Below are 12,422 nucleotides of genomic sequence, written 5' to 3' on the forward strand. Positions count from 1 at the left end.
AAATATTAGGGACTAAAGCATAGAGAGATTAAGCCATTTGCCCAATGCCACGTAACTAGCATGAAGAAGAGCCAGGCCTTAAGCATAGTCTGATTCCAGAATTTGTGATCTTAAGTATAAATTATGGTTCCTGACCTCAATAAATTTATAATCTAGTTGGGTTAAACATGACTAACACACATTAAAACAACAGAAAACTATGTAAAATGAGCATATATAATTAAGTGCTAAATTGGATGCTATCAACTGTGAATGCTTCAGAAGTTCAAAGGGCACAGGGAGGCATGGACTAGCCAGGCAGGATTTCATGGAGTAATGATCTTGAAGCTGAGCCTTGAATGGTCCTGAGATGTGCATAGGGAAAGTGCTGCTGCAGGTGAGGGGGTGACAAAAGTGCTAGAAGCAGCAATTAGCAAGACCTTGTTCTGGATGATGAAGCAGCCAGCCTGACACAGCGGGGTGGAGCCGATGGAAGGGCTAGACCAGCTGTGAAAGCCTTTAAAGCAAGGCAGAGTTTAGGCTTGGTGCATTAGCAAAGAGGGAGTCATTAAAGGCCCTGAATCAATAAAGCAATATTATAAAAGGGATGTTTAAGGAAGATGTGTTTGGCAGGATACAGAGACTCCATCTGATTAAAATTGCAGATGACATCAAGCTTGAAAAAAACATGAAATTACTCTAAATTGTTATCAATTCTTAGTCTCAAATTCACTGCTTATTTTTCTTGATCTTTAGAATTTATTTATTTTTACATCTATTTCACACTGGCAAGTTCTACCAAATCTGTCTCCTTGATATTTTTCAAATTTGTTTATTTCTCTACATTTCCCTTGCTATTATGTTAGTTCAGCCAGCATCCTAAGGGTAACGAGAAGTGTCAGAGAAGCCTTCCTGGAAGAGATGACATTTTTCCAGAGTACTGAATATTCAGCAAGAGTTAACCAGGTATGAAGGGAGGGGATGGTAGTGGGCGAAGTGAGGACACAGGAAAAAGAGGAGGAGAAGGATAGCACGATAGGCAGAAGAAAGCTAAAAACAAACAAAATAACAGATAGGGACTTTGATGCTACAATAAGGAAAATTGATTGTGGCATTAACTTGGTGAAAGGGGTCACTAGTGGGTGGTGAGGGCCCTAGGATTCCAGGATAGAAGGCTAACGACCCTTGCTATGTGGCATCAAAACATGGTCAGAATGTCACCTCTTATATTCTGGAAGGCAGACCACTGCCAGTGAGGTGGAAAGGAAAGGTGCTTGGAGAGGTAACATATGATCTGGACCAGAACACACAAATTGGCTTTCTCAGTGGAGGGAACCATCTTGGCAAAGGCAGAGTCTGCTGGTGCAAGGGAGAAGGATCCTAAATGCCAGCCGAGCTCTGGGAAGACAATCTACTGATGCGGGTGCAGGAAACAGGAAAGTAGACCTAAATAGGGAGAGCTGAGTTTAGGCAGAAGACCCAGCCAAAGACTGCCTACTTTTTATTTTAAAGCTTTTTTCTGTTTTTAATATGGAACACTTCACAAACTTGCATGTCATCCTTGCACAGGGGCCGTGCTAATCTCTGAATTGATCCAATTTTAGTATATGTGCTGCCGAAAAGAGCACCGGCCTACTCGTTTTAGAGAAATGTTGAAGAATGAAGTGAAAACTTTAAATTATCTCTCAAAATCCAGTGAGAAGTGAATGCTAGATTTTTTTAACAGCTGTATTGAGATAAAATGTATGTACCACATAACTCACCTTTTGAAAGTGTACAATTCAATGGTTTTTAGTACATTCACAGAGTTGTGCAGCCATCACCACAATCAATTTTAGAACATTTTCATCACCCCAAAAAGAAACCCTGTGCCCATTTCCATCCCCTCCCCCTGGCTCCTGGCAATTATTAATCTGCTTCTATTACTGTGGAGCCACCTGTTCTGGACTTTTCATACAAATGAAATTATACAATATGTGGTCTTTTGTGACTGACTTCTTTCATAAATGCTAACATTTTCCAACTCTATGATTTTGTTATTAAATAATTAATGGTTAAACTATAGATTTTCGGCCGGGTGCGGTGGCTCACGCCTGTAATCCTAGCACTCTGGGAGGCCGAGACGGGAGGATCACTCAAGCTCAGGAGTTCAAAACCAGCCTGAGCAAGAGCGAGACCCCGTCTCTGCTAAAATTAGAAAGAAATTAATCGGACAACTGAAAATATATAGAAAAAATTAGCCGGGCATGGTGGCGCATGCCTGTAGTCCCAGCTACTCGGGAGGCTGAGGCAGAAGGATTGCTTGAGTCCAGGAGTTTGAGGTTGCTGTAAGCTAGGATGACGCCACGGCACTCTAGCCCAGGCAACACAGTGAGACTCTGTCTCAAAAAAAAAAAAAAAAAATATAGATTTTCAAATATATCAGGAATAAATAATAGTAAATATTTGGAAAACAGTCAGTGGGGCAAGATGCTAGTGCAAGAATAAGGACTCTGAGGCCAGGCATGGTGGCTCATGCCTGTAATCCCAGCAGTTTGAGAGGTTGTGGTGGGAGGACTGCCTGAGCCCAAGAGTTCAAGGTTATAGTAACTTATGATCGTGCCACTGCACTCCAGCACAGGCAACACAGCAAGACCCTGTCTCTAATTTAAAAGAAAAAAGACTCTGATCCAGGAATAAAGAGGTTTGAATTCTGTCTGGATTCTGCTTTTAACTAGGTGTGTGGTCTTGGGCAAGTCAGCAACCTCTCTGGGCCACAGGCTACCATTTGAAAAATACAGAGAGTGGGATTAGAAGCCAGGCAAGGTGGCTCATACCTGTAATATGAGCATTTTGGGAGGCTGAGGTGGGAGGATTCCTCAAGGCCAGGAGTTCGAGACCAGCCTGGCAACATAGCAAGACCCCATCTCTACAGATTAGAACAGTGATTCACAGTCTTTTCATTGCCTAGGCTGGTCTTGAATTCCTGGGCTCAAGCCATCCTCCCACCTCAACCTCCCAAATGATTCTCAATCTTTAATGTATAGCAGAATCTCCTGTGAAGCTTTCTGAAAAATATATCACCCTGGATCCCCACCCCAAAGATATTTTAAGAGCTCCTAAGGTGAGTTTGTTATTTATCAAAGTTTAGGAATTTGAAGGCTTAGATGGTCTTTTTTTTTTTTTTTGATTTCAGCATATTATGGGAGTACAGATGTTTAGGTTACGTATGTTGCCCTTGCCCCCCAAGGCTTAGATGTTCTTTAGGTTTCCTTCTAGATCTGACATCCTATGAGGTAATTTATTTACCAGTGTATTTTGCCTAGAGCCACATCTGTGGGTTTTGATCAAGTCCCTCTGTCTGTGGTCAGTAACTACTTCAAGTGGGAGGATTTTATGATGATGTTCTCGATTACAGCAGTTGCTGATGGCAGTGGGCCTGGGCCCAATTTGAACTTACTGTGAGTCACAGTAATAACTAAGAACAATTTGCCTTCCTTAATGCTCCCCATTTATGGAGGACAAAAATAGCTGAATATAAGAAACAAGCTGGCCGGGCCTGGTAGCTCACGCCTGTAATCCTAGCTCTCTGGGAGGCCGAGGCGGGCGGATTGTTTGAGCTCAGGAGTTCGAAACCAGCCTGAGCAAGAGCGAGACCCCGTCTCTACTAAAATTAGAAAGAAATTAATTGGACAACTAAAAATATATAGAAAAAATTAGCCGGGCATGGTGGCGCATGCCTGTAGTCCCAGCTTCTCGGGAGGCTGAGGCAGGAGGATCGCTTGAGCCCAAGAGTTTGAGGTTGCTGTGAGCTAGGATGACGCCACGGCACTCTAGCCCAGGCAACACAGTGAGACTCTGTCTCAAAAAAAAAAAAAAGAAACAAGCTATGTGAGTAAATAGTATGTATATGGTATATTGCTAAGCGCTAACATCTGAGTGTGTGTGTATGAGAGAGAGAGAGACAGAGACAGAGAATGCTTGACATTTTTTAGCCTACTTCCCATGGACAGCTGGTCAAATTCCTAACTTGTGAGACAGCTTTGATAGAAGTGGTTGAATTTCATATAACAGAATAATGCTTACTAAAAGCTTTGAACAAGATGGGAAGAGATCCAGAACATCCTTTAGGAGAGTCTTGAGTTCCCTATATTCTGTTTACATGAAAAATGCAGACACTTTGATCCTTCTCCTTGAGTGCTAACAATCCATTGTTCCTACACCTTTTTATCTCTCTTTAGGTGCTAAACAGCTTAAAGCAGGGAGGAGGAATTGGAAATTACGAGCCCAGCCTCCACTTAAGAAAAAATAGAGAAATAAACCTCACATGTGTAAGTCAATTAACACTCACTGTTACCAAATATATAGTGTCCAAATTAGCAGGGAGAGATGCTTGCTTCTTTTAGTTACAGAATTAATCTTCCATGCATGTTCTTGTGGCTGTGTTGTCTGCCTTTCACTAACTCCTTTTCACTAAGTATAAAATAATTTTGTTCTATAAACTATAATACGCTTCTCTTGAGTTTATCTGATGATCTGATGATGTCCTATCCAGCATCCCACTCTTCCCCATGCACAATTTTCTGCCCCTAAACACACTGTATTTGATTGATTCTAATGTAACATTTTTTCACATTTTAACATCTCTGAAATCGGGAAGCATCTTATAACCAATGGTATCTGAAATTCAATGAAATCTAGAAGTTCTTTCTGAGTGAGCAGTTTACCTCCTACCAGTTACTGAATGATGTTCTTCTTCCAACTCATTGGCTCCATTTCATAATCCTTATAAGTCTTGCCTTATTTTTGTAAAACCATCTGATATTATTATAATATAATTCCAATATTTCTAGCACTCTGATACATGTGTTCGTAACAAGTAGCATATAAATCTACTTTATCATTTTAAGGACTACATAATATTCCATTATTTGAATATATCATAATTTTATTAGCCAATCCATATTGATATTATAATAATGCTCAGATAAATATACTTCATATGCTTATCTAATTTTTTTTTTTTGAGACAAGGTCTTGCTCTGTTGCCTGGGAGAGGGCCATGGCATCATCATAGCTCATTGCAACCTCAAACTCCCTCTGCCTTAGCTAAAACTTGCTCTCTGGAACCTTTGGTTCACTGTAAACTTTCCTATATTCTTCATCTCTGTAACAGAGTGCACCCTCTTCCTCCTTGCCTTAGCTAAAACTTGTTTTGTCTCTCAGCAATCCACTTCTTGTGCAGAGGTTACTGATCCTCTCATTGGACCTAAAGCTTGCCCATTTGCAAACCATTTCTCGCAGCCTCCTTGCCAACTCCCTCCTCCTGTGAGGACCATGCAGTCCAGCACTCCCCCATCTTCACTTACACATCCCTCATTCTCTCTTCAGCACATTCGCTGTCCTGAAACTTCTTTGGCAGTTGTCACTTAGATGCTAAATTCAATAGAGTTAATATTTTAACTCTGGGGCAATTGACCCATTGTTTCTTCTTAACAGATTCTCCAGAAATTACTTTTTCTTATTTTCCTTCTACCCCTCTGGCCATTCTTTTCAGTCCCCTTCCCTTCCTCTCGCCACTTCCCTTTTTTTTCTTTTCTTTTTCTTTTTTTTTTTGAGACAGGGTCTTTCTCTGTCACTCAGGCTGGAGTACAGTGGTGTGATCATAGCTCATTATAACCTCAAACTCCTGGGCTCAAGCAATCCTCCCAACTCAGCCTCCCAAAGTGCTAGGATTATAGGCATGAGCCACAGCGCACCCAGATATCTATTTTTTCTAAAATGTTTTAGAGCAAATCCAGACATCACGACATCCTACCCATCAATGCTTCAGTATGCTGCTTTATTGTACTATCATAATAGCATTATCACACTGAACAAAATTAACAATAATTCTTTAGTATCATCCAATGTGCTGTCTCCCAAATTTCCTCTTTGCAGTTGGTCTGTTTGAATCGGGATCCAAAGAAGGTCCACAACATTGCATTGCATGTATTAATAGTGGTATGTCTCTTTGCATGTAGTTGAAGTCTCTTTGAAACTAAAATAGTCCCCTGCCTTTTATCCTTCTCATGGACTTGTTGAAGAGACTGGGTCGGCTGTCTTACCTTACCTAAATTCTTGTAGTGGTCTCCTAAAGTCTCCTTGCCTTGAGTCTTGCTCCTTCCCACCCATCCTCCAAACCACTTTCCACACTTCCTTCAGAACCATCTTTCTAAAATGCAGTTTGGATCATGCCACTTCCCTGCTTGAAACTCTTCAATGGTTCCTATGAGCTACAAAAAGAAAATCCAAACTTCTCCCTTGTTTTATAATGTTTCCATTGATCTCTACCTAAATTTCCAATCTCATCTTTAGTGGTTATTTCCTTATGCTATACAAGCCAAAAACTTATTTTTTTCCCTGAAACACCAGGCTTACTCTCAATCAGAATGCCATGTCCTTGCATCCCTCCCCCCACCTCCAGAAAATAACCTTTATTTTTCAAAGCTCAGCTCAAGTATCACCTCCTCCATGACATTTTTCTGATTCCTTGAACCTCATCCAAGGAAAATCAACCATTTTCTCCTTCCATCACGGCCCCTGCAGTACTCCCCTGCATGTAATAGTGTTGACACTGCTGGCTCCTAGAGGCTGGGTCCTACTCATTGAAGTAGCCTTATCAGCCCACAGGGGCTTAGCAAATAATGAGCTTTTAATAAATGCTTTTGAGTAGGTGAATGAATGATGAATGAATGGGTTTACATGGCAGCCTGGTAAACACTAAGTTTGTTCCAAGAAGAACTTCCTAATGGTCACTCCTGCTCACAGCTCTCAAGGCTGTGGATATGGCCAGAGCTGGGTCAAGGACAGGGCTACTCCTATTTGAGAGCAGGGCCCAGCCCTCCAGCCTACTGAGTTACATCCTGTGCCGCTATGACAGTCAAGTAGCATTTGGTGACTCAAGTTCTATTACAAGGCCATTGAGGTTTGAACAAAGGGAAGCGTTTCTGAAAATATAGTCCTTGGATTAGAGAATTTCTTTCTCAGAGAAAGAAAGTTGCTTTCCTGGCCGATAGAGTTTATTATCAAGCATAGGATAACTGGAGAGAGGCAAGTTAGTGACAAAACTGATTAGCAGGCTATTGTTCCGTGCTAGGTGTTGACTAGATGATCTCTAATATCACTTCCAGTTCTATCATCTTATTATCTAATCCTTACATCATACCAGTATAACATGTGTTTGATATGGTAAAGGTTCAAGAATTATTGATGACATTTTACAGATATGGAAACTGAGGGCAGCGGGGCAAGGGATTTGCTTCAGACATGTGGGTACTTCCCAAGCTGTGTTTTACTAAGCAATCAATATATCCTGGCTCCTGGGAGAGAGTGCAGTTATCTTTCCCTTTAGAGAAGCTGGTCTGTTTTTCTCCCCAGGACTGCAGAAGAAAACAAGGGTCGCAGAATTACAATTAGAGCACTACTTATTCCACTCCCACAGCCTACCTAGGCTTTGAATCTCACAGTATTGAAAGTAAGCAACCTCAGTGGTGCTAATATTGCCTGGGAGCATATAGGAAAGAGGGTAGAGGACAAGGGGAACAGATTTGAAGCTGCTAAGGATGCATTTCAGTGATCTGTGGACAAAGATGGGGGTCACTGATCCCAAGGGTGTGATGATAAGGTCAGCTTCATCTTTTCTCTGTTGTTGGCAACAGCCAGTCTAGCCAGAAAGAACAATCTGTCAAATCTAATTAGAGTGGAAGAAAGTGAACAATGGGCGCCCAGCTCTAAAATGACAACCCAGTTTAATGGGGTGGAGGAGCTCGGGAGAGATGTGTGCTTTGTGTGCTTGGAATTAGTTCCTTCAAATGGATCCTTTCTGAACTCAAACCCTAAAACATCTCCAACTGGATTCTTATTTACTTCACCAGAACTCTCCAGTTCCCTGTGCTTTTAAATAAATGCACATCCAGCAAAAGCAGAGGAGAACTTGGCTGTGTTTCAAAGGTAAGTCTGTAATCAAAAACAGTTACATCATGCATGGCTTGGACATGTTTCTGTGTGCATGCAACTGATATTAATGGATTTGTTCTTATTTCTTTTTTGTGTTTAATTATATTGGTGACATTAGTGTTTCTCTTATTATTTTTGCAATCCTTTTTTCTTATAAGGCTTATAACTAGATTCTTGAAATTTCAGAACAGCCTGAGATTTTATTAGGACCACAGATAAACACATTTTAGGATGCAAAAAAAATTAATTACATTTTTGGCTTATACTTTAAATGGCTTCTCTGATTAGGATATTTTGGTTCTTGCATCAAAAGTGGGTTTCACAGGGAAGAGGTATATTTTATAAATTGAATCAAGTAAGTATATTCCTTAAAATAAATGCCTGAATACAGGTTATTGAAGCTTAAAAATCATGCATCTGCCTTAATCTAAAGTCCCAAATAACAGAGGCCTGTCTGTTATCAGCAGATACTATACTGAAGACTAATGGCTTATTAGTTTTACTCTGCCTCAATGTGGGACATCTAGAGATCTTAAAAGTATGAGAAAAAAATACTTTTGTGAGGTAAGAGGGAGAGAATGGGAAGAGAATAAGTTTAACACAATTTGTAGTTTACATGTCTTAGTCTGCCTGGTTTAGATGTTCTTTTCTCTGCGCTGTCTCATCTAATCCCCACAACACCATGTAAAGTATGTTACTATTCTTTCCACTCTCCAGATAAGGAAACTAAGACCCTGAGAAATTAGCCCAAGGTTACAGAAAAATGTAGCGTCAGGCCTTGAACCCAGGTCATCTGGTTCCAAGTCTAGTGAGCTAAGGACTGTATTTCTGGTGGAGACAGGAGACATTAAATTTAAGAAATCAGTAAATTATTAATAATGTTAACATGAAGACTCTTCTATCACTCTTTTATGGACATGAATGAGGCAGTAGATTTTAGCTTGGTGTACTCATATCACCTTACTTTACCTCATGTTGCTAAGCTTTTATTTTCTAACAGCATCACTTGTTTCTCTTCTGTCCTTTATTCCATGTTTTCCTTTACATATCCATTATATGAATGAATGATCTTGAAAAAAGACAAAGGAAAAGTCTGCCAATAATACCCACCTCACCACGAACCTAGTCATCTCCCTAGAAATATGCTATTAACAATTTGGGATATAACTGTTTTCTACATGTGTTTACATAGATGTGTGTGTCTATATGTATCAGTATGTATCATATTGTTTTGTGTGGCTTTTTATTAATAAAACATAAATGATGCCATGCTGTATTTTTTGTTCCCAACTTGCTTTTTTTTTTTTTTAACTTTCTATTCCTTGTGGAGATCTTTTCATGGCAGTATGTTTAAATCTAATTCAGTCTTTTTAACTGTTACACACAATTCCATGCACCATCACTTTTACTGTTTTCTCTTTACCTTCCTTGTCTGTGCATTTGAAATGGCTTAATGGCATAGCAAGTCAACATTTAACCATATTTGTATTTATGGGGCAAGTAGAGACAGGCACAAGCTTCATGGCTAATTGGAGTTTTACTAACAACACATAAGAAAGGAAGGAAAGGTAGGAAGTGCCCACACCAGCACTGTGAGCCCAGATGAGAGGCCTAGCGTAGGCACAGTGGTATCAGTAGATTTCTTACCTCTCTGCCTCTGAATATTTTAGCATTTACTTTTTTTGAACCCACATGTCTCCAGACATTTATTCCTTATATATGAGATAACAGTAATATACTTCACAGGTGCTATGAGGATAATGTGTAGGAACACACGTCAAACCCAGGCATATTGAGACATGTTAAGTTATGAATTGTGCTATGTGGACCCTTTTCCCTCCCCCTCCTACTTCAGATATTATGTTTTAAGGCTCGGAGAAGGGTGGTTAGTAAATGGAGTTATGAATGTACTCATTAGATATTCTGGTCCAAGATTGTGCCTAAAAACATTGGAGACTGACTGATAGCTGGATTCAAGTCCTGATGTGGCTATTTACTAGTTGTGTGATTCTTACAATGTTTTGTCATATGTAAAATAAGGGTAATAATAATAAGTACTTAGTCTGTGGGATGTGGTAAGGTTTAAATGAGATACTGTGTATAAAGTACTTGGTATGGTTTCTGGTATATAGGACTATCAGCTGCTATCATCGTCACTCAGAGAAGTTGCAACATCCCCACTTCGGTTTTCTGTCTATAAAGTATCACTACCCAGTTTCCTTAGAAGTGACAATAAAGACAGGTCTTATCTCAGAATTAGAGCACAGCCATTCATTGTTCCTTTACTCTATAATTTTTTTCTAAGCAAGTATTTCCTGAGTGCCCACTGCATGTCTAAAACCCTGCTGGGTACTGTGTGAAATGTAAAGGAAGTGTCAAACAGGGCTCTTGCCCCCAAAGTGCTTACAATTTTTAAATCGAAGTTCCTTAATATATGAGCTAACACTGGAGAGAACTTTGAACCTGTCAGATGAAAGGCATTCTATAATACACTCTCTGGGTAACAGATAGTTACATAAACACAGGGTAGTATTGTGAATATACATGCCATGACTATTTCATAAAAATTTTCTGTTAATTTCAAGGGTATATATAATATAATCCTTGAACACCTGCTTAGATGTTCCGTATCTAGCTTCAGAATTATTTTGGAAGCTTGTCTGGGCTTCACCTATAGAACTTGATCATGTCTCCCTTAAACGCTAGTGGGTGCAGGGCTGGTTTCCCGACTGGGGTTGCTTTCACTTCCTCCATAGAGAGCCAGAAAGAAGGAAGCCAGGCAGAGGCCATAGCTGCTTGGGAGGAGCTGCACTCCACGCTACCTAAGGCTTGCTTTCACAGCAATGCAGACGTTACTTGTTCTGCACACAATATGATTGGATATTTAGGGGCAGATGAAATCCAGAGAGTAGGAACTGTCTTAAAGGCCTGAGGACACCGTGGGAAGGGACTGAAACTACCTTATTTTGGGGCAAATTCCCAGGAAATAAGCCTATAGTATTTCCAAAATGTCCACTTAGTCCTTCTCAGCCCAGTAAGCTTTCTTTGACCCACAGAACCCATTTTCTGTTTGTGCATAAAGTCATTCCAGCTGGCCCAACATGAAATTCCAACTGGACATAAAAGGCCACTTCAGCTGTCAAGCCACGTGTGGATTTTGCTTTAAGAATCATTCCAGGCAGCAGATGCTCCGAGTGCCTAGGGAGTGGCATGCCTATTCCTCATGCAGAAGCCAAGCACCCTGTGTCTTGATTCCACACTTAAATCAGGGATAAGAATTCTGAATTTCTTTTTAAAGGGGCTGTGTGAAATCATTCTTATGAGAAAAATATCACTTATAATGTAAAAAGATGAGGTTTCTCAGAAAGCCCTCTCTTTTACTGCGGAAGGAATTTCTTTGTAGATAAAGAAATCTGCTCATACCGCTGTCAAGAAGAGATTCTAAGTGTAAGGTGTATGACATGTAATTATTAAGTTTAGTACAATCCAAAACACTCTCTCCACAACCTCTTTATGGAAGTGATTATTTTATTTTATTTTATTTTGATAAAGAGCACATTTCTGAAATTTTTGCCTGGAAACTCAGAATAAAAACTTAAAGCACATTGGAATTCTAAAAATAATTTGACCCTGCATTTCATAGTCAGAGGTCAGGGCTCCAAAAACATGCTGTCCAAATCATTATTGCTGATTAATTTATTTTGCCCTCCCTCAGGAGGTGAAGGCAGCTGGTGTATGAGACTTGAGAGAGGGCTCATTTTCCAAGGAAGAACAAAGAGAAAGTTGCCACCCCTCCCCCCTTGGAGCAGCCGCTTTGCTTTGTCTGAGTAGACTCCCTCCAGGGACTGTAGCAGCAGAGGCTCAAAGCTGCATCCCTGGGATTAGTTTGGTACGCTCGGTTAGCAGCCGGGCGATGTGGGGAGATGCGTGCCTGCACAGTATTAATGTTATCAGCTGCCCTGCTCCTATCCTTTCCCTGAAGGACATGAGAACTAAAATAAAATCTTAAACCCCCTCAGGTGACTGAATGGACCTCCTCTTGGCCAAAGGGACCCCAGAAATACCCCAAAGCTGAGTCTCTGGCCATGAGAAAGGAGGTCAGACATGGCTTGTGATGCCTCCCTCCCTCCTTGGAGATATTCTTTGTAACTCATTAATAGGCTTAAGGCTAGGCAAGACAAAGCTTAAACCACACCTACAGGTAATCAATTTACTTAACAGATCACTTGAATCTGGATATATGTCTGGTTCATTGGCTTGTCTCTGATTAACAGACTTCCTTAACTTAAAACATTCCAAGCCTTTAAATAAAGTTTCATTTCTTTAACCAATCACAAATCAATCTTTAAACTCACCTATAACCTGTAATCCCTCCTGCTTCAAGATGTCCTGCCTTTTCAGGCCAAACCACTGTACACCTTCCATGTATTGATTTATGATGTAATTCCTATCTCCCTGAAATGTGT

This window comes from Propithecus coquereli, unplaced genomic scaffold (assembly GCF_000956105.1).
Source record: "Propithecus coquereli isolate 6110/MARCELLA unplaced genomic scaffold, Pcoq_1.0 Scaffold111, whole genome shotgun sequence".
Taxonomy (NCBI): domain Eukaryota; kingdom Metazoa; phylum Chordata; class Mammalia; order Primates; family Indriidae; genus Propithecus; species Propithecus coquereli.